This window comes from Triturus cristatus, chromosome 1_1 (genome assembly GCF_964204655.1).
Source record: "Triturus cristatus chromosome 1_1, aTriCri1.1, whole genome shotgun sequence".
Lineage (NCBI taxonomy): Eukaryota > Metazoa > Chordata > Amphibia > Caudata > Salamandridae > Triturus > Triturus cristatus.
In genome coordinates, this window is record NC_140579.1 from 632,530,107 (window position 1) to 632,551,147 (window position 21,041).

A 21,041-nucleotide genomic window follows, 5' to 3' on the forward strand; every position below is an offset into this window, starting at 1 on the left:
CTGCACTCTGCCACCTCTACTTCATAGGCCGCACTCTGCCGCCTGTACTTCATAGGCCACACTCTGCCGCCTCTACTTCATAGGCTGCACTCCGTCGCCTCTATTTCAATAGGCTGCAATCTGCCGCCTCTACTTCATAGGCTGCACTCTGCCGCCTCTATTTCATAGGCCGCAATCTGCCGCCTCTACTTCATAGGCCGCACTCCGCCGCCTCTACTTCATAGGCTGCATTCCACCGCCCCTACTTCATAGGCTGCATTCCAATGCTTCTACTTCATAGGCCGCACTCCACCGTCTCTACTTCATAAGCTACACTTTGCCGCTTCTACTTCATTAGTTACACTCCGCCGCCTCTACTTCATAGGCCGCACTCCGCCGCCTCTACTTCATAGGCCGCACTCTGCCGCCTCTATTTCATAGGCCGCACTCCGCCACCTTTACTTCCTAGGCTGCGCTCTGCTGCCTGTACTTCATAGGCTGCATTCCACCGCCTCTACTTCATAGACTGCATTCCAATGCCTCAACTTCATAGGCGGCACTCCACCGCTTCAACTTCATAAGCTGCACTCCGCCGCTTCTTCTTCATTAGCTACACTCCGCCTCCTCTACTTCATAGGCTGCACTCCGCCGACTCCACTTCATAGGTGCACTCCGCCGACTCCACTTCATAGGCTGCACTCTGCCGCCTCTACTTCATAAGCATCACTCCGCCGCCTCCACTTCATAGGCTGCACTACGCCGCCTCCACTTCATAGGCTGCACTCCGCCGCCTCCACTTCACAGGCTGCACTCCACCGCCTCTACTTCATAGGCTGCGCTCTGCCACCTCTACTTCATAGGCTGCACTCCAGGCTGCACTCTGCTGCCTCTACTTCATAGACTGCACTCCGCTGCCTCTACTTCATAGGCTGCACTCTGCCGCCTCTACTTCATAGGCCCCAATCTGCCACCTCTACTTCATAGGTCACAATCTGCCACCTCTACTTCATAGGCCGCACTCCACCGCCTCCACTTCATAGGCTGCACTCCGCCGCCTCCACTTCCTAGACTGCACTTCGCTGCGTCCACTTAATTGGCTGCACTCTGCCACCTCTACTTCATAGGCCGCACTCCGCCGCCTCTACTTTGTACACTGCACTGCGCTGCCTCTACTTCATAGGCTGCGCTCCAGGCTGCACTCCGACGCCTCTTCTTCATAGACTGCACTACGCCTCTTCTACTTCATAGACTGCAGACCGCCGCCTCTACTTCATAGGCTGCAATCTGCCACCTCTACTTCATAGGCCGCACTCCACCACCTCTACTTCATAGGCTGCGTTCTGCCACCTTTACTTCCGAGGCCGCACTCTGCCGTCTCTACTTCATTGGCCGCACTCTTCCGCCTCTACTTCCTACACTGCACTCCGCCACCTCTCTGCCGCCTCTACTTCATAGGCCGCACTCCACCGCCTCTACTTCATAGGCCTCACTCTGCCGTCTCTACTTCATAGGCCGCACTCTGTCGCCTCTACTTCCTACTCTGCACTCCGCCACCTCTCCGCCGCCTCTACTTCATAGGCTGCACTCCGCCGCCTCCACTTCCTAGACTGCACTTCGCTGCGTCCACTTAATTGGCTGCACTCTGCCACCTCTACTTCATAGGCCGCACTCCGCCGCCTCTACTTTGTACACTGCACTGCGCTGCCTCTACTTCATAGGCTGCGCTCCAGGCTGCACTCCGACGCCTCTTCTTCATAGACTGCACTACGCCTCTTCTAGTTCATAGACTGCAGACCGCCACCTCTACTTCAGAGGCTGCAATCTGCCACCTCTACTTCATAGGCCGCACTCCACCACCTCTACTTCATACGCTGCATTCCGCCACCTTTACTTCCTAGGCTGCGCTCTGCTGCCTGTACTTCATAGGCTGCATTCCACCGCCTCTACTTCATAGACTGCATTCCAATGCCTCAACTTCATAGGCGGCACTCCACCGCTTCAACTTCATAAGCTGCACTCCGCCGCTTCTTCTTCATTAGCTACACTCTGCCTCCTCTACTTCATAGGCTGCACTCCGCCGACTCCACTTCATAGGGGCACTCCGCCGACTCCACTTCATAGGCTGCACTCTGCCGCCTCTACTTCATAAGCATCACTCTGCCGCCTCCACTTCATAGGCTGCACTACGCCGCCTCCACTTCATAGGCTGCACTCCGCCGCCTCCACTTCACAGGCTGCACTCCACCGCCTCTACTTCATAGGCTGCGCTCTGCCACCTCTACTTCATAGGCTGCACTCCAGGCTGCACTCTGCCGCCTCTACTTCATAGACTGCTCTCCGCTGCCTCTACTTCATAGGCTGCACTCTGCCGCCTCTACTTCATAGGCCCCAATCTGCCACCTCTACTTCATAGGTCACAATCTGCCACCTCTACTTCATAGGCCGCACTCCACCGCCTCCACTTCATAGGCTGCACTCCGCCGCCTCCACTTCCTAGACTGCACTTCGCTGCGTCCACTTAATTGGCTGCACTCTGCCACCTCTACTTCATAGGCCGCACTCCGCCGCCTCTACTTTGTACACTGCACTGCGCTGCCTCTACTTCATAGGCTGCGCTCCAGGCTGCACTCCGACGCCTCTTCTTCATAGACTGCACTACGCCTCTTCTACTTCATAGACTGCAGACCGCCGCCTCTACTTCATAGGCTGCAATCTGCCACCTCTACTTCATAGGCCGCACTCCACCACCTCTACTTCATAGGCTGCGTTCTGCCACCTTTACTTCCGAGGCCGCACTCTGCCGTCTCTACTTCATTGGCCGCACTCTTCCGCCTCTACTTCCTACACTGCACTCCGCCACCTCTCTGCCGCCTCTACTTCATAGGCCGCACTCCGCCGCCTCTACTTCATAGGCCCCACTCTGCCGTCTCTACTTCATAGGCCGCACTCTGTCGCCTCTACTTCCTACTCTGCACTCTGCACTCTGCCACCTCTCCGCTGCCTCTACTTCATAGGCTGCACTCCACCACCTCTACATCATAGCCCGCACTCTGCCACCTCTACTTCATAGGCCGCACTCTGCTGCCTGTACTTCATAGGCCACACTCTGCCGCCTCTACTTCATAGGCTGCACTCCGTCGCCTCTATTTCAATAGGCTGCAATCTGCCGCCTCTACTTCATAGGCTGCACTCTGCCGCCTCTATTTCATAGGCCGCAATCTGCCGCCTCTAATTCATAGGCTCCATTCCACCGCCCCTACTTCATAGGCTGCATTCCAATGCTTCTACTTCATAGGCCGCACTCCACCGCCTCTACTTCATAAGCTACACTCTGCCGCTTCTACTTCATTAGTTACACTCCACCGCCTCTACTTCATAGGCCGCACTCCGCTGCCTCTACTTCATAGGCCGCACTCTGCCGCCTCTACTTCATAGGCTGCACTCCACCACCTCTACTTCATAGGCTGCACTCCTCCGCCTCTACTTCATAGGCCGCACTCCGCCGCCTCTACTTCATAGGCCGCACTCCGCCACCTTTACTTCCTAGGCTGCGCTCTGCTGCCTGTACTTCATAGGCTGCATTCCACCGCCTCAACTTCATAGGCGGCACTCCACCGCTTCAACTTCATAAGCTGCACTCCGCCGCTTCTTCTTCATTAGCTACACTCCGCCTCCTCTACTTCATAGGCTTCACTCCGCCGACTCCACTTCATAGGTGCACTCCGCCGACTCCACTTCATAGGCTGCTCTCTGCCGCCTCTACTTCATAAGCATCACTCCGCCGCCTCCACTTCATAGGCTGCACTACGCCGCCTCCACTTCATAGGCTGCACTCCGCCGCCTCCACTTCACAGGCTGCACTCCACCGCCTCTACTTCATAGGCTGCGCTCTGCCACCTCTACTTCATAGGCTGCACTCCAGGCTGCACTCTGCCGCCTCTACTTCATAGACTGCACTTCGCTGCCTCTACTTCATAGGCTGCACTCTGCCGCCTCTACTTCATAGGCCCCAATCTGCCACCTCTACTTCATAGGTCACAATCTGCCACCTCTACTTCATAGGCCGCACTCCACTGCCTCCACTTCATAGGCTGCACTCCGCCGCCTCCACTTCCTAGACTGCACTTCGCTGCGTCCACTTAATTGGCTGCACTCTGCCACCTCTACTTCATAGGCCGCACTCCGCCGCCTCTACTTTGTACACTGCACTGCGCTGCCTCTACTTCATAGGCTGCGCTCCAGGCTGCACTCCGACGCCTCTTCTTCATAGACTGCACTACGCCTCTTCTACTTCATAGACTGCAGACCGCCACCTCTACTTCATAGGCTGCAATCTGCCACCTCTACTTCATAGGCCGCACTCCACCACCTCTACTTCATACGCTGCATTCCGCCACCTTTACTTCCTAGGCTGCGCTCTGCTGCCTGTACTTCATAGGCTGCATTCCACCGCCTCTACTTCATAGACTGCATTCCAATGCCTCAACTTCATAGGCGGCACTCCACCGCTTCAACTTCATAAGCTGCACTCCGCCGCTTCTTCTTCATTAGCTACACTCTGCCTCCTCTACTTCATAGGCTGCACTCCGCCGACTCCACTTCATAGGGGCACTCCGCCGACTCCACTTCATAGGCTGCACTCTGCCGCCTCTACTTCATAAGCATCACTCCGCCGCCTCCACTTCATAGGCTGCACTACGCCGCCTCCACTTCATAGGCTGCACTCCGCCGCCTCCACTTCACAGGCTGCACTCCACCGCCTCTACTTCATAGGCTGCGCTCTGCCACCTCTACTTCACAGGCTGCACTCCAGGCTGCACTCTGCCGCCTCTACTTCATAGACTGCTCTCCGCTGCCTCTACTTCATAGGCTGCACTCTGCCGCCTCTACTTCATAGGCCCCAATCTGCCACCTCTACTTCATAGGTCACAATCTGCCACCTCTACTTCATAGGCCGCACTCCACCGCCTCCACTTCATAGGCTGCACTCCGCCGCCTCCACTTCCTAGACTGCACTTCGCTGCGTCCACTTAATTGGCTGCACTCTGCCACCTCTACTTCATAGGCCGCACTCCGCCGCCTCTACTTTGTACACTGCACTGCGCTGCCTCTACTTCATAGGCTGCGCTCCAGGCTGCACTCCGACGCCTCTTCTTCATAGACTGCACTACGCCTCTTCTACTTCATAGACTGCAGACCGCCGCCTCTACTTCATAGGCTGCAATCTGCCACCTCTACTTCATAGGCCGCACTCCACCACCTCTACTTCATAGGCTGCGTTCTGCCACCTTTACTTCCGAGGCCGCACTCTGCCGTCTCTACTTCATTGGCCGCACTCTTCCGCCTCTACTTCCTACACTGCACTCCGCCACCTCTCTGCCGCCTCTACTTCATAGGCCGCACTCCGCCGCCTCTACTTCATAGGCCCCACTCTGCCGTCTCTACTTCATAGGCCGCACTCTGTCGCCTCTACTTCCTACTCTGCACTCTGCCACCTCTCCGCTGCCTCTACTTCATAGGCTGCACTCCACCACCTCTACATCATAGCCCGCACTCTGCCACCTCTACTTCATAGGCCGCACTCTGCTGCCTGTACTTCATAGGCCACACTCTGCCGCCTCTACTTCATAGGCTGCACTCCGTCGCCTCTATTTCAATAGGCTGCAATCTGCCGCCTCTACTTCATAGGCTGCACTCTGCCGCCTCTATTTCATAGGCCGCAATCTGCCGCCTCTAATTCATAGGCTCCATTCTACCGCCCCTACTTCATAGGCTGCATTCCAATGCTTCTACTTCATAGGCCGCACTCCACCGCCTCTACTTCATAAGCTACACTCTGCCGCTTCTACTTGATTAGTTACACTCCGCCGCCTCTACTTCATAGGCCGCACTCCGCTGCCTCTACTTCATAGGCCGCACTCTGCCGCCTCTACTTCATAGGCTGCACTCCACCACCTCTACTTCATAGGCTGCACTCCTCCGCCTCTACTTCATAGGCCGCACTCCGCCGCCTCTACTTCATAGGCCGCACTCCGCCACCTTTACTTCCTAGGCTGCGCTCTGCTGCCTGTACTTCATAGGCTGCATTCCACCACCTCAACTTCATAGGCGGCACTCCACCGCTTCAACTTCATAAGCTGCACTCCGCCGCTTCTTCTTCATTAGCTACACTCCGCCTCCTCTACTTCATAGGCTGCACTCCGCCGACTCCACTTCATAGGTGCACTCCGCCGACTCCACTTCATAGGCTGCACTCTGCCGCCTCTACTTCATAAGCATCACTCCGCCGCCTCCACTTCATAGGCTGCACTACGCCGCCTCCACTTCATAGGCTGCACTCCGCCGCCTCCACTTCACAGGCTGCACTCCACCGCCTCTACTTCATAGGCTGCGCTCTGCCACCTCTACTTCATAGGCTGCACTCCAGGCTGCACTCTGCCGCCTCTACTTCATAGACTGCACTTTGCTGCCTCTACTTCATAGGCTGCACTCTGCCGCCTCTACTTCATAGGCCCCAATCTGCCACCTCTACTTCATAGGTCACAATCTGCCACCTCTACTTCATAGGCCGCACTCCACCGCCTCCACTTCATAGGCTGCACTCCGCCACCTCCACTTCCTAGACTGCACTTCGCTGCGTCCACTTAATTGGCTGCACTCTGCCACCTCTACTTCATAGGCCGCACTCCGCCGCCTCTACTTTGTACACTGCACTGCGCTGCCTCTACTTCATAGGCTGCGCTCCAGGCTGCACTCCGACGCCTCTTCTTCATAGACTGCACTACGCCTCTTCTACTTCATAGACTGCAGACCGCCACCTCTACTTCATAGGCTGCAATCTGCCACCTCTACTTCATAGGCCGCACTCCACCACCTCTACTTCATACGCTGCATTCCGCCACCTTTACTTCCTAGGCTGCGCTCTGCTGCCTGTACTTCATAGGCTGCATTCCACCGCCTCTACTTCATAGACTGCATTCCAATGCCTCAACTTCATAGGCGGCACTCCACCGCTTCAACTTCATAAGCTGCACTCCGCCGCTTCTTCTTCATTAGCTACACTCCGCCTCCTCTACTTCATAGGCTGCACTCCGCCGACTCCACTTCATAGGGGCACTCCGCCGACTCCACTTCATAGGCTGCACTCTGCCGCCTCTACTTCATAAGCATCACTCCGCTGCCTCCACTTCATAGGCTGCACTACACCGCCTCCACTTCATAGGCTGCACTCCGCCGCCTCCACTTCACAGGCTGCACTCCACCGCCTCTACTTCATAGGCTGCGCTCTGCCACCTCTACTTCATAGGCTGCACTCCAGGCTGCACTCTGCCGCCTCTACTTCATAGACTGCACTCCGCTGCCTCTACTTCATAGGCTGCACTCTGCCGCCTCTACTTCATAGGCCGCACTCCACCGCCTCTACTTAATAGGCCGCACTCTGCCACCTCTACTTCCTACACTGCACTCCGCCACCTCTCCACTGCCTCTACTTCATAGGCTGCATTCCACCGCCTCTACTTCATAGCCCGCACTCTGTCACCTCTACTTCATAGGCCGCACTCTGCGGCCTCTACTTCAGAGGCCACACTCCACCGCCTCCACTTCATAGGCTGCACTCCACCGCCTCTACTTCATAGCCCGCACTCTGCCACCTCCACTTCATAGGCTGCACTCCGCCGCCTCCACTTCCTAGACTGCACTTCACTGCGTCCACTTAATTGGCTGCACTCTGCCACCTCTACTTCATAGGCCGCACTCCGCCGCCTCTACTTTGTACACTGCACTGCGCTGCCTCTACTTCATAGGCTGCGCTCCAGGCTGCACTCCGACGCCTCTTCTTCATAGACTGCACTACGCCTCTTCTACTTCATAGACTGCAGACCGCCGCCTCTACTTCATAGGCTGCAATCTGCCACCTCTACTTCCTACACTGCACTCCGCCACCTCTCTGCCGCCTCTACTTCATAGGCCGCACTCCGCCGCCTCTACTTCATAGGCCCCACTCTGCCGTCTTTACTTCATAGGCCGCACTCTGTCGCCTCTACTTCCTACTCTGCACTCTGCCACCTCTCTGCTGCCTCTACTTCATAGGCTGCACTCCACCACCTCTACATCATAGCCCGCACTCTGCCACCTCTACTTCATAGGCCGCACTCTGCCGCCTGTACTTCATAGGCCACACTCTGCCGCCTCTACTTCATAGGCTGCACTCCGTCGCCTCTATTTCAATAGGCTGCAATCTGCCGCCTCTACGTCATAGGCTGCACTCTGCCGCCTCTATTTCATAGGCCGCAATCTGCCGCCTCTAATTCATAGGCTCCATTCCACCGCCCCTACTTCATAGGCTGCATTCCAATGCTTCTACTTCATAGGCCGCACTCCACCGCCTCTACTTCATAAGCTACACTCTGCCGCTTCTACTTCATTAGTTACACTCCGCCGCCTCTACTTCATAGGCCGCACTCTGCCGCCTCTACTTCATAGGCTGCACTCCACCACCTCTACTTCATAGGCTGCACTCCTCCGCCTCTACTTCATAGGCCGCACTCCGCCGCCTCTACTTCATAGGCCACACTCCGCCACCTTTACTTCCTAGGCTGCGCTCTGCTGCCTGTACTTCATAGGCTGCATTCCACCGCCTCTACTTCATAGACTGCATTCCAATGCCTCAACTTCATAGGCGGCACTCCACCGCTTCAACTTCATAAGCTGCACTCCGCCGCTTCTTCTTCATTAGCTACACTCCGCCTCCTCTACTTCATAGGCTTCACTCCGCCGGCTCCACTTCATAGGTGCACTCCGCCGACTCCACTTCATAGGCTGCACTCTGCCGCCTCTACTTCATAAGCATCACTCCGCCGCCTCCACTTCATAGGCTGCGCTCTGCCACCTCTACTTCATAGGCTGCACTCCAGGCTGCACTCTGCCGCCTCTACTTCATAGACTGCACTTCGCTGCCTCTACTTCATAGGCTGCACTCTGCCGCCTCTACTTCATAGGCCCCAATCTGCCACCTCTACTTCATAGGTCACAATCTGCCACCTCTACTTCATAGGCCGCACTCCACCGCCTCCACTTTATAGGCTGCACTCCGCCGCCTCCACTTCCTAGACTGCACTTCGCTGCGTCCACTTAATTGGCTGCACTCTGCCACCTCTACTTCATAGGCCGCACTCCGCCGCCTCTACTTTGTACACTGCACTGCACTGCCTCTACTTCATAGGCTGCGCTCCAGGCTGCACTCCGACGCCTCTTCTTCATAGACTGCACTACGCCTCTTCTACTTCATAGACTGCAGACCGCCACCTCTACTTCATAGGCTGCAATCTGCCACCTCTACTTCATAGGCCGCACTCCACCACCTCGACTTCATATGCTGCATTCCGCCGTCTTTACTTCATAGGCCGCACTCCGCAGCACTCAGCTGCCTCCACTTCATAGGCTGCACTCTGCCACCTCCACTTCATAGGCTGCTCTCCACCGCCTCTACTTCATAGGCCGCACTCTGCCGCCTCTCCTTCATAGGCCGCACTCCACCGCCTCTACTTCATAGGACGCACCCTGCTGCCTCTACTTCATAGACCGCACTCCACCGCCTCCACTTCATAAGTCGCACTCCGCCACTTCTACTTCGTACGCTGCACTCCGCCACCTCTCCGCTGCCTTTACTTCATAGGCTGGGCTCCGCTGCCTCTACTTCATAGGCCACACTCCGCCGTCTCTACTTCATAGGCCGCACTCTGCTGCCTCTACTTCATAGGCTGCACTCCAGGCTGCACTCCACCGCCTCTACTTCATGGAGTGTACTCCACCGCCTCTACTTCATAGGACGCACCCTGCTGCCTCTACTTCATAGACCGCACTCCACCGCCTCCACTTCATAAGTCGCACTCCGCCACTTCTACTTCGTACGCTGCACTCCGCCACCTCTCCGCTGCCTTTACTTCATAGGCTGGGCTCCGCTGCCTCTACTTCATAGGCCACACTCCGCCGTCTCTACTTCATAGGCCGCACTCTGCTGCCTCTACTTCATAGGCTGCACTCCAGGCTGCACTCCACCGCCTCTACTTCATGGAGTGTACTCCATTGCCTCTACTTCATGGAGTGTACTCCACTGCCTCTACTTCATAGGCCGCACTCTGCCGCCTCTACTTCATAGGCCGCACTCTGCCGCCTCTACTTCATAGGCAGCAATCTGCCGCCTCTACTTCATAGGCCACAATCTGCTGCCTCTACTTCATAGGCCGCACTCCACCACCTCTACTTCATAGGCTGCGTTCTGCCGCCTCTACTTCATAGGCCGCACTCCGCCGTCTCTACTTAATAGGCCGCACTCTGCCACCTCTACTTCATAGGCCGCACTCTGCCGCCTGTACTTCATATGCCGCACTCTGCCGCCTCTACTCCATAGGCTGCACTCCGTCGCCTCTATTTCAAAAGGCTGCAATCTGCCGCCTCTACTTCATAGGCTGCACTCTGCCGCCTCTATTTCATAGGCCGCAATCTGCCGCCTCTACTTCATAAGCTGCACTCCGCCGCCTCTACTTCATAGGCTGCATTCCACCGCCCCTACTTCATAGGCTGCATTCCAATGCCTCTACTTCATAGGCCGCACTTCACCGCCTCTACTTCATAAGCTACACTCTGCCGCTTCTACTTCATTAGTTACACTCTGCCGCCTCTACTTCATAGGCCGCACTCCGCCGCCTCTACTTCATAAGCCGCACTCTGCCGCCTCTACTTCATAGGCTGTACTCCAGGCTGCACTCCGCCGCCTCTACTTCATAGACTGTACTCCACCGCCTCTACTTCAGAGGCCGCACTCTGCCACCTCTACTTCATAGGCCGCACTCTGCAGCACTCAGCTGCCTCATCTTCATAGGCTGCACTCTGCCACCTCCACTTCATAGGCTGCTCTCCACCGCCTCTACTTCATGGAGTGTACTCCACTGCCTCTACTTCATGGAGTGTACTCCACTGCCTCTACTTCATAGGCCGCACTCTGCCGCCTCTACTTCATAGGCCGCACTCTGCCGCCTCTACTTCATAGGCAGCAATCTGCCGCCTCTACTTCATAGGCCACAATCTGCTGCCTCTACTTCATAGGCCGCACTCCACCACCTCTACTTCATAGGCTGCGTTCTGCCGCCTCTACTTCATAGGCCGCACTCCACCGCCTCTACTTAATAGGCCGCACTCTGCCACCTCTACTTCGTACACTGCACTCCGCCACCTCTCCGCTGCCTCTACTTCATAGGCTGCATTCCACCGCCTCTACTTCATAGCCCGCACTCTGTCACCTCTACTTCATAGGCCGCACTCTGCGGCCTCTACTTCAGAGGCCACACTCCACCGCCTCCACTTCATAGGCTGCACTCCACCGCCTCTACTTCATAGCCCGCACTCTGCCACCTCTACTTCATAGGCCGCACTCTGCCGCCTGTACTTCATAGGCCTCACTCTGCCGCCTCTACTTCATAGGCTGCACTCCGTCGCCTCTATTTCAAAAGGCTGCAATCTGCCGCCTCTACTTCATAGGCTGCACTCTGCCGCCTCTATTTCATAGGCCGCAATCTGCCGCCTCTACTTCATAAGCTGCACTCCGCCGCCTCTACTTCATAGGCTGCATTCCACCGCCCCTACTTCATAGGCTGCATTCCAATGCCTCTACTTCATAGGCCGCACTCCACCGCCTCTACTTCATAAGCTACGCTCTGCCGCTTCTACTTCATTAGTTACACTCCACCGCCTCTACTTCATAGGCCGCACTCCGCCGCCTCTACTTCATAAGCCGCACTCTGCCGCCTCTACTTCATAGGCTGCACTCTGCCCCCTCTATTTCATAGGCTGCAATCTGCCGCCTCCACTTCATAGGCCGCACTCCGCCACCTACACTTCATAGGCCGTACTCCGCCATCTCTACTTCATAGGCCGCACTCCGCCGCCTCTACTTCATAGGCCGCACTCCGCCACCTTTACTTCATAGGCTGCGCTATACTGCCTCTACTTCATAGGCTGCATTCCACCACCTCTACTTCATAGACTGCATTCCAATGCCTCTAATTCATAGGCGGCACTCCACGCTTCAACTTCATAAGCTGCACTCCGCCGCGTCTTCTTCATTAGCTACACTCCGCCTCCTCTACTTCATAGGCTGCACTCCGCCGACTCCACTTCATAGGTGCACTCCGCCGACTCCACTTCATAGGCTGCACTCTGCCGCCTCTACTTCATAAGCATCCCTCCGCCGCCTCCACTTCATAGGCTGCACTCCACCGCCTCCACTTCATAGACTGCACTCCGCCGCCTCCACTTCACAGGCTGCACTCCACCGCCTCTACTTCATAGGCTGCGCTCTGCCACCTCTACTTCATAGGCTGCACTCCAGGCTGCACTCTGCCGCCTCTACTTCATAGACTGCACTCCGCTGCCTCTACTTCATAGGCCCCAATCTGCCACCTCTACTTCATAGGTCACAATCTGCCACCTCTACTTCATAGGCCGCACTCCACCACCTCCACTTCATAGGCTGCACTCCGCCGCCTCCACTTCCTAGACTGCACTTCGCCGCCTCCACTTAATTGGCTGCACTCTGCCACCTCTACTTCATAGGCCGCACTCCGCCGCCTCTACTTTGTACACTGCCCTCTGCTGCCTCTACTTCATAGGCTGCGCTCCAGGCTGCACTCCGCCGCCTCTTCTTCATAGACTGCACTGCACCTCTTCTACTTCATAGACTGCAGACCGCCGCCTCTACTTCATAGGCTGCAATCTGCCACCTCTACTTCATAGGCTGCACTCCACCACCTCTACTTCATACGCTGCATTCTGCCCTCTTTACCTCATAGACCGCACTCCGCAGCACTCAGCTGCCTCCAATTCATAGGCTGCACTCTGCCATCTCCACGTCATAGGCTGCTCTCTTCCGCCTCTACCTCATAGGCCGCACTCTGCCGCCTCTCCTTCATAGGCCGCACTCCACCGCCTCTACTTCATAGGACGCACCCTGCTGCCTCTACTTCATAGGCCCCACTCCACCGCCTCCACTTCATAGGTCGCACTCCGCCACTTCTACTTCATACGCTGCACTCCGCCACCTCTCCGCTGCCTTTACTTCATAGGCTGGGCTCCGCTGCCTCTACTTCATAGGCCACACTCCGCCGTCTCTACTTCATAGGCCGCACTCTGCCGCCTCTACTTCATAGGCTGCACTCCAGGCTGCACTCCACCGCCTCTACTTCATGGAGTGTACTCCACTGCCTCTACTTCATAGGCCACACTCTGCCGCCTCTACTTCATAGGCCGCACTCTGCCACCTCTACTTCATAGGCAGCAATCTGCCGCCTCTACTTCATAGGCCACACTCCACCACCTCTACTTCATAGGCTGCATTCTGCCGCCTCTACTTCATAGGCCACACTCCGCCGTCTCTACTTAATAGGCCGCACTCTGCCACCTCTACTTCCTACACTGCACTCCACCACCTCTCTGCTGCTTCTACTTTATAGGCTGCACTCCACTGCCTCTACTTCATAGCCCGCACTCTGCCACCTCTACTTCATAGGCTGCACTCCGCCGCCTGTACTTCATAGGCTGCACTCTGCTGCCTCTACTTCATAGGCCACACTCCGCCGCCTCTACTTCATAGGCCGCACTCTGCCGCCTCTACTTCCTACTCTGCACTCTGCCACCTCTCCGCCACCTCTACTTCATAGGCCGCACTCTGCCGCCTGTACTTCATAGGCCGCACTCTGCCCCCTCTGCTTCATAGGCCACACTCTGCCGCCTCTACTTCATAGGCTGCACTCCGTAGCCTCTATTTCATAGGCTGCAATCTGCCGCCTCTACTTCATAGGCTGCACTCCACCGCCTCTATTTCATAGGCCGCAATCTGCCGCCTCTACTTCATAGGCCGCACTCCGCTGCCTCTACTTCATAGGCTGCATTCCACCGCCCCTACTTCATAGGCTGCATTCCAATGCCTCTACTTCATAGGCCGCACTCCACCGCCTCTACTTCATAAGCTGCACTCCGCCGCTTCTACTTCATTAGCTACACTCTGCCTCCTCTACTTCATAGGCCGCACTCCGCCGCCTCTACTTCATAAGCCGCACTCTGCCACCTCTACTTCATAGGCTACACTCCGCCGCCTCTATTTCATAGGCCGCAATCTGCCACCTCTACTTCATAGGCCGCACTCCGCCGCCTCTACTTCATAGGCTGCATTCCACCGCCCCATCTTCATAGGCTGCATTCCAATGCCTCTACTTCATAGGCCACACTCCACCACCTCTACTTCATAAGCTGCACTCTGCCGCTTCTACTTCATTAGCTACACTCCGCCGCCTCTACTTCATAGGCTGCACTCTGCTGACTCCACTTCATAGGTGCACTCCACCGACTCCACTTCATAGGCTGCACTCCGCCGCCTCTACTTCATAAGCAGCACTCCACCGCCTCCACTTCATAGGCTGCACTCCGCCGCCTCCACTTCATAGGCTGCACTCTGCCGCCTCCACTTCACAGGCTGCACTCCACCGCCTCTACTTCATAGGCTGCGCTCCGCCACCTCTACTTTGTAGGCTGCATTCCAGGCTGCACTCTGCCGCCTCTACTTCATAGACTGCACTCTGCTGCCTCTACTTCATAGGCTGCACTCCGCCGCCTCTACTTCATAGGCCGCACTCTACCACCTCTACTTCATACGCTGCATTCCACCGCCTCTACTCCATAGGCTGCACTCCACCGCCTCTACTTCATAGGCCACACTCCGCAGCACTCCGCTGCCTCCACTTCATAGGCTGCACTCTGCCACCTCCACTTCATAGGCTGCACTCCACTGCCTCTACTTCATAGGCTGCACTCCGCCGCCTCCACTTCCTAGACTGCACTTCGCCGCCTCCACTTAATTGGCTGCACTCTGCCACCTCTACTTCATAGGCCATACTCCGCTGCCTCTACTTTGTACATTGCACTCCGCTGCCTCTACTTCATAGGCTGCGCTCCAGGCTGCACTCCGCCGCCTCTTCTTCATAGACTGCACTGCGCCTCTTCTACTTCATAGACTGCAGACCGCCGCCTCTACTTCATAGGCTGCAATCTGCCACCTCTACTTCATAGGCCGCACTCCACCACCTCTACTTCATAGGCTGCTCTCCACCGCCTCTACTTCATAGGCCGCACTCTGCCGCCTCCACTTCCTAGACTGCACTTCGCCGCCTCCACTTAATTGGCTGCACTCTGCCACTTCTACTTCATAGGCCATACTCCGCCGCCTCTACTTTGTACACTGCACTCCGCTGCCTCTACTTCATAGGCTGCGCTCCAGGCTGCACTCCGCCACCTCTTCTTCATAGACTGCACTGCGCCTCTTCTACTTCATAGACTGCAGACCGCCGCCTCTACTTCATAGGCTGCAATCTGCCACCTCTACTTCATAGGCCGCACTCCACCACCTCTACTTCATACGCTGCATTCCGCCATCTTTACTTCATAGGCCGCACTCCGCAGCACTCAGCTGCCTCCACTTCATAGGCTGCACTCTGCCACCTCCACTTCATAGGCTGCTCTCCACCGCCTCTACTTCATAGGCCGCACTCTGCCGCCTCTCCTTCATAGGCTGCACTCCACCGCCTCTACTTCATAGGACGCACCCTGCTGCCTCTACTTCATAGGCCGCACTCCACCGCCTCCACTTCATAGGTCGCACTCCGCCACTTCTACTTCGTACACTGCACTCCGCCACCTCTCCGCTGCCTTTACTTCATAGGCTGGGCTCCGCTGCCTCTACTTCTTAGGCCACACTCCGCCGTCTCTATTTCATAGGCCACACTCTGCCGCCTCTACTTCATAGGCTGCACTCCAGGCTGCACTCCACCGCCTCTACTTCATGGAGTGTACTCCACTGCCTCTACTTCATAGGCCGCACTCTGCCGCCTCTACTTCATAGGCAGCAATCTGCCGCATCTACTTCATAGGCCGAACTCCACCACCTCTACTTCATAGGCTGCATTCTGCCGCCTCTACTTCATAGGCCGCACTCCGCCGCCTCTACTTCATAGGCCGCACTCTGCCACCTCTACTTCATAGGCTACACTCTGCCGCCTCTATTTCATAGGCCGCAATCTGCCACCTCTACTTCATAGGCCGCACTCTGCCGCCTCTACTTCATAGGCTGCATTCCACCGCCCCTACTTCATAGGCTGCATTCCAATGCCTCTACTTCATAGGCCACACTCCACCACCTCTACTTCATAAGCTGCAATCTGCCGCTTCTACTTCATTAGCTACACTCCGCCGCCTCTACTTCATAGGCTGCACTCTGCAGACTCCACTTCATAGGTGCACTCCACCGACTCCACTTCATAGGCTGCACTCCGCCGCCTCTACTTCATAAGCAGCACTCCACCGCCTCCACTTCATAGGCTGCACTCCGCCACCTCCACTTCATAGGCTGCACTCTACCGCCTCCACTTCACAGGCTGCACTCCACCGCCTCTACTTCATAGGCTGCGCTCCGCCACCTCTACTTTGTAGGCTGCATTCCAGGCTGCACTCTGCCGCCTCTACTTCATAGACTGCACTCTGCTGCCTCTACTTCATAGGCTGCACTCCGCCGCCTCTACTTCATAGGCCGCACTCCACCACCTCTACTTCATACGCTGCATTCCACCGCCTCTACTCCATAGGCTGCACTCCACCGCCTCTACTTCATAGGCCACACTCCGCAGCACTCCGCTGCCTCCACTTCATAGGCTGCACTCTGCCACCTCCACTTCATAGGCTGCACTCCACTGCCTCTACTTCATAGGCTGCACTCCGCCGCCTCCACTTCCTAGACTGCACTTCGCCGCCTCCACTTAATTGGCTGCACTCTGCCACCTCTACTTCATAGGCCATACTCCGCCTCCTCTACTTTGTACACTGCACTCCGCTGCCTCTACTTCATAGGCTGCGCTCCAGGCTGCACTCCGCCGCCTCTTCTTCATAGACTGCACTGCGCCTCTTCTACTTCATAGACTGCAGACCGCCGCCTCTACTTCATAGGCTGCAATCTGCCACCTCTACTTCATAGGCCGCACTCCACCACCTCTACTTCATACACTGCATTCCGCCATCTTTACTTCATAGGCCGCACTCTGCAGCACTCAGCTGCCTCCACTTCATAGGCTGCACTCTGCCACCTCCACTTCATAGGCTGCTCTCCACCGCCTCTACTTCATAGGCCGCACTCTGCCGCCTCTCCTTCATAGGCTGCACTCCACCGCCTCTACTTCATAGGACGCACCCTGCTGCCTCTACTTCATAGGCCGCACTCCACCGCCTCCACTTCATAGGTCGCACTCCGCCACTTCTACTTCGTACGCTGCACTCCGCCACCTCTCCGCTGCCTTTACTTCATAGGCTGGGCTCCGCTGCCTCTACTTCATAGGCCACACTCCGCCGTCTCTATTTCATAGGCCACACTCTGCCGCCTCTACTTCATAGGCTGCACTCCAGGCTGCACTCCACCGCCTCTACTTCATGGAGTGTACTCCACTGCCTCTACTTCATAGGCCGCACTCTGCCGCCTCTACTTCATAGGCAGCAATCTGCCGCCTCTACTTCATATGCCGAACTCCACCACCTCTACTTCATAGGCTGCATTCTGCCGCCTCTACTTCATAGGCCACACTCCGCTGTCTCTACTTAATAGGCCGCACTCTGCCACCTCTACCTCCTACACTGCACTCCGCCACCTCTCCGCTGCTTTTTCTTCATAGGCTGCACTCCACCGCCTCTACTTCATAGCCCGCACTCTGTCACCTCTACTTCATAGGCTGCACTCCGCCGCCTGTACTTCATAGGCCGCACTCTGCCGACTCTACTTCATAGCCCGCACTCTGCCACCTCTACTTCATAGGCCGCACTCCGCCACCTGTACTTCATAGGCCGCACTCTGCCGCCTCTACTTCATAGGCCGCACTCCGCCGCCTCTACTTCATAGGCCACACTCTGCCACCTCTACTTCATAGGCTGCACTCCTTCACCTCTATTTCATAGGCTGCAATCTTCCGCCTCTACTTCATAGGCTGCACTCCGCCACCTCTATTTCATAGGCCGCAATCTGCCGCCTCTACTTCATAGGCCGCACTCCGCCGCCTCTACTTCATAGGCTGCATTCCACCGCCCCTACTTCATAGGCTGCATTCCAATGCCTCTACTTCATAGGCCGCACTCCACCGCCTCTACTTCATAAGCTGCACTCCGCCGCTTCTACTTCATTAGCTACACTCCGCCGCCTCTACTTCATAGGCCGCACTCCGCCGCCTCTACTTTATAGGCTGCACTCTGCCACCTCTACTTCATAGACTACACTCCGCCGCCTCTATTTCATAGGCCGCAATCTGCTGCCTCTACTTTATAGGCCGCACTCTGCTGCCTCTACTTCATAGGCTGCATTCCACCACCCCTACTTCGAAGGCTGCATTCTAATGCCTCTACTTCATAGGCTGCACTCCGCCGCCTCTACTTCATAGGCTGCACTCCGCCACCTCCACTTCATAGGCTGCACTCTGCCGCCTCCACTTCATAGGCTGCACTCCTCCACCTCCACTTCACAGGCTGCACTCCACCGCCTCTACTTCATGGGCTGCGCTCCACCACCTCCACTTTACAGGCTGCACTCCGCTGCCTCTACTTCATAGGCTGCACTCCGCCGCCTCTACTTCATAGGCCGCACTCCACCACCTCTACTTCATACGCTGCATTCCGCCACCTCTACTTCATAGGCCGCACACCACCGCCTCTACTTCATTATCCATACTCCGCAGCACTCCGCAGCACTCCGGTGCCTCCACTTCATAGGCTGCACTCTGCCACCTCCACTTCATAGGCTGCACTCCACTGCCTCTACTTCATAGGCCGCACTCTGCCGCCTATACTTCATAGGCCGCACTCCACCGCCTCTACTTCATAGGAAGAAGAGGAACTAACGAAAGTGCCAATGCTGACAAAAAGTGTAGAGATTTAGCCGTAGAAGAAAGAAAAAACGACTACGGACATACTACTGAATAGTATTTTTATTTGAAAGATATCAATTTTTTTTCCAATAATAATTTGATAGGAAGAGTGTACTCTGGACACACATACGTAATGAAGACAAGTGTACATTCAAACGAGCAATAAAAGGAACAACACGTAAATGGAAAAGAGCAATATAGACTAACCTAGTGGCAGAGATTAGTATTCATCCTTAATCAATCATACACCATTCCTCAATCACACACCCACAACTCATACAAACAAACAAACCAACTACCATTTGGTTATAATTTTAAGCACGGAAAGGGTCTCCGTCAAACAAATTTTTTTTAGAAGTAATCCGCTACAGAGGGTGAAAAATGCACCTGTACAAGTTTGTTACATTGAACATAATTTAAGAAAAATTAAAGCACAAAAAGCAGACTTGAAGTACAAATGACTGGAGATGCAAAAGAGAGGTCTACGCGTTTCGAACCCCGTTAGGTTAAAGATGGGGTTCTCATCAGGACCAAGGTGCTATAAGAGAAGAAACAGAAAAGCTAGAATGAGTGAATCATGCAGTGCATGAGCACCGAGAAACCCCAAATGGCCGGAGCTCTACGTGTCGACTTACCCGACAAGTAATGGAAGGTAGGTTTCCAAACAAATTTAATCAGTGGAGAACGAACTGCAAGAAAAAAGAGAGACAGGGGAGCAAGCCCGGTTAGGGGGCTGAACTAGTTTTACCAGAAATGGAAGAAAAAAGACCACAAAAATGGACTAAACATAGTTGTAGGGCGCAAACCCTACCTTGTAATGAAGTGCAGCCGAGGATGATCAAGTCGCAAAGGTTGGAGTGTAGACGTAAATCGACGCAGATTCCCATGGGACACAGGATCTAATGGCAACGAGTGAATGACAAAAATAAGTCACGGGCCAAGAGCGGGAGGGACACCCATTATTTCCGTACCCTTTAGCAAGCATGTATTACGGCCGGGACGTACCTGGGGTGGAAGAGAATAATTCAACAGTTGGAATGAGCCAGATCAACGGGCAAATGTCAGCGTTGTATTTCGTGAGTCCAAGAGTGACGAAACTGGAATTAAAAACACACGTACCGCTGTTAGTCCACATGGTGGGGGGTGGGCAGTTAGCAATTGGCAAAATAACTTCATGCGGTGCGGACAACACATCTTAGTTACCTAATTCGTGTCTCGAATCCGGCGTCTGCAAGGTCCGACGGAAACAGGGAGCTCCGGTGAGCATACTTCCTGGTCCGCGTTATAAAACGTCAGTTACGGTCCCAGAGAAGTCTGGGAAGTGTAGTCCTTAGTGTGATAGTTCGCTCCAAAAGGTCGAGTGTCCAAATATTATGGATAAAAAATGTGTGACATGGAAAATCCAGGAGTCGGAAGTGGAGCGTAGCTCATCAAGTTCAACACCAATAGTTCAATGAACAGTGGGGAAAATTCTTTCATAAAAATGCGGGTATCATAAAAGCAAGCATTCGACCAATGGGAGAGGCATGCAGGGGAAACCTAGAGATAAGTATCTAGAGTTTGAAAATTTCAGAAAGCTCATTCAAACCTGATACTGCCGTATCAAACTTTACAATTAGCATTGCTTCCCGTTGGGCAAGCCTGAGTTCAATGTCGCCACCTCTAGGGTCACGTTCAATTTTCGAGATGACTGTCCAGATCCTGGATCTTGGAGATCCTGTTCTCCATGTGACATTCGTAACCAATGATTGACAAGGGGTGCTGATTCTACCTTTTTGCGTATCCGCGAATTGTGTTGCGTTATCCTGTGTCTGATTTCTTGATTTGTTTTCCCGATGTATAAGGATGGACATGGGCATTTGATTCCGTAAATTATGTACTTGGTTTTGCAATTTGAAAACGTTTCATGTTTCCAAAAAATCCCATTATGGGAAAACAGTGACCCTTCATCTGTTTGATCGCAGCACGAACATGTGCCACATTTGTGATGTCCTTGTATAGGTGCTAGTCCCATCATTTCTCGTAATGTTGTTTTAGAAGGAAGTTTTTGTGATGCCCTGA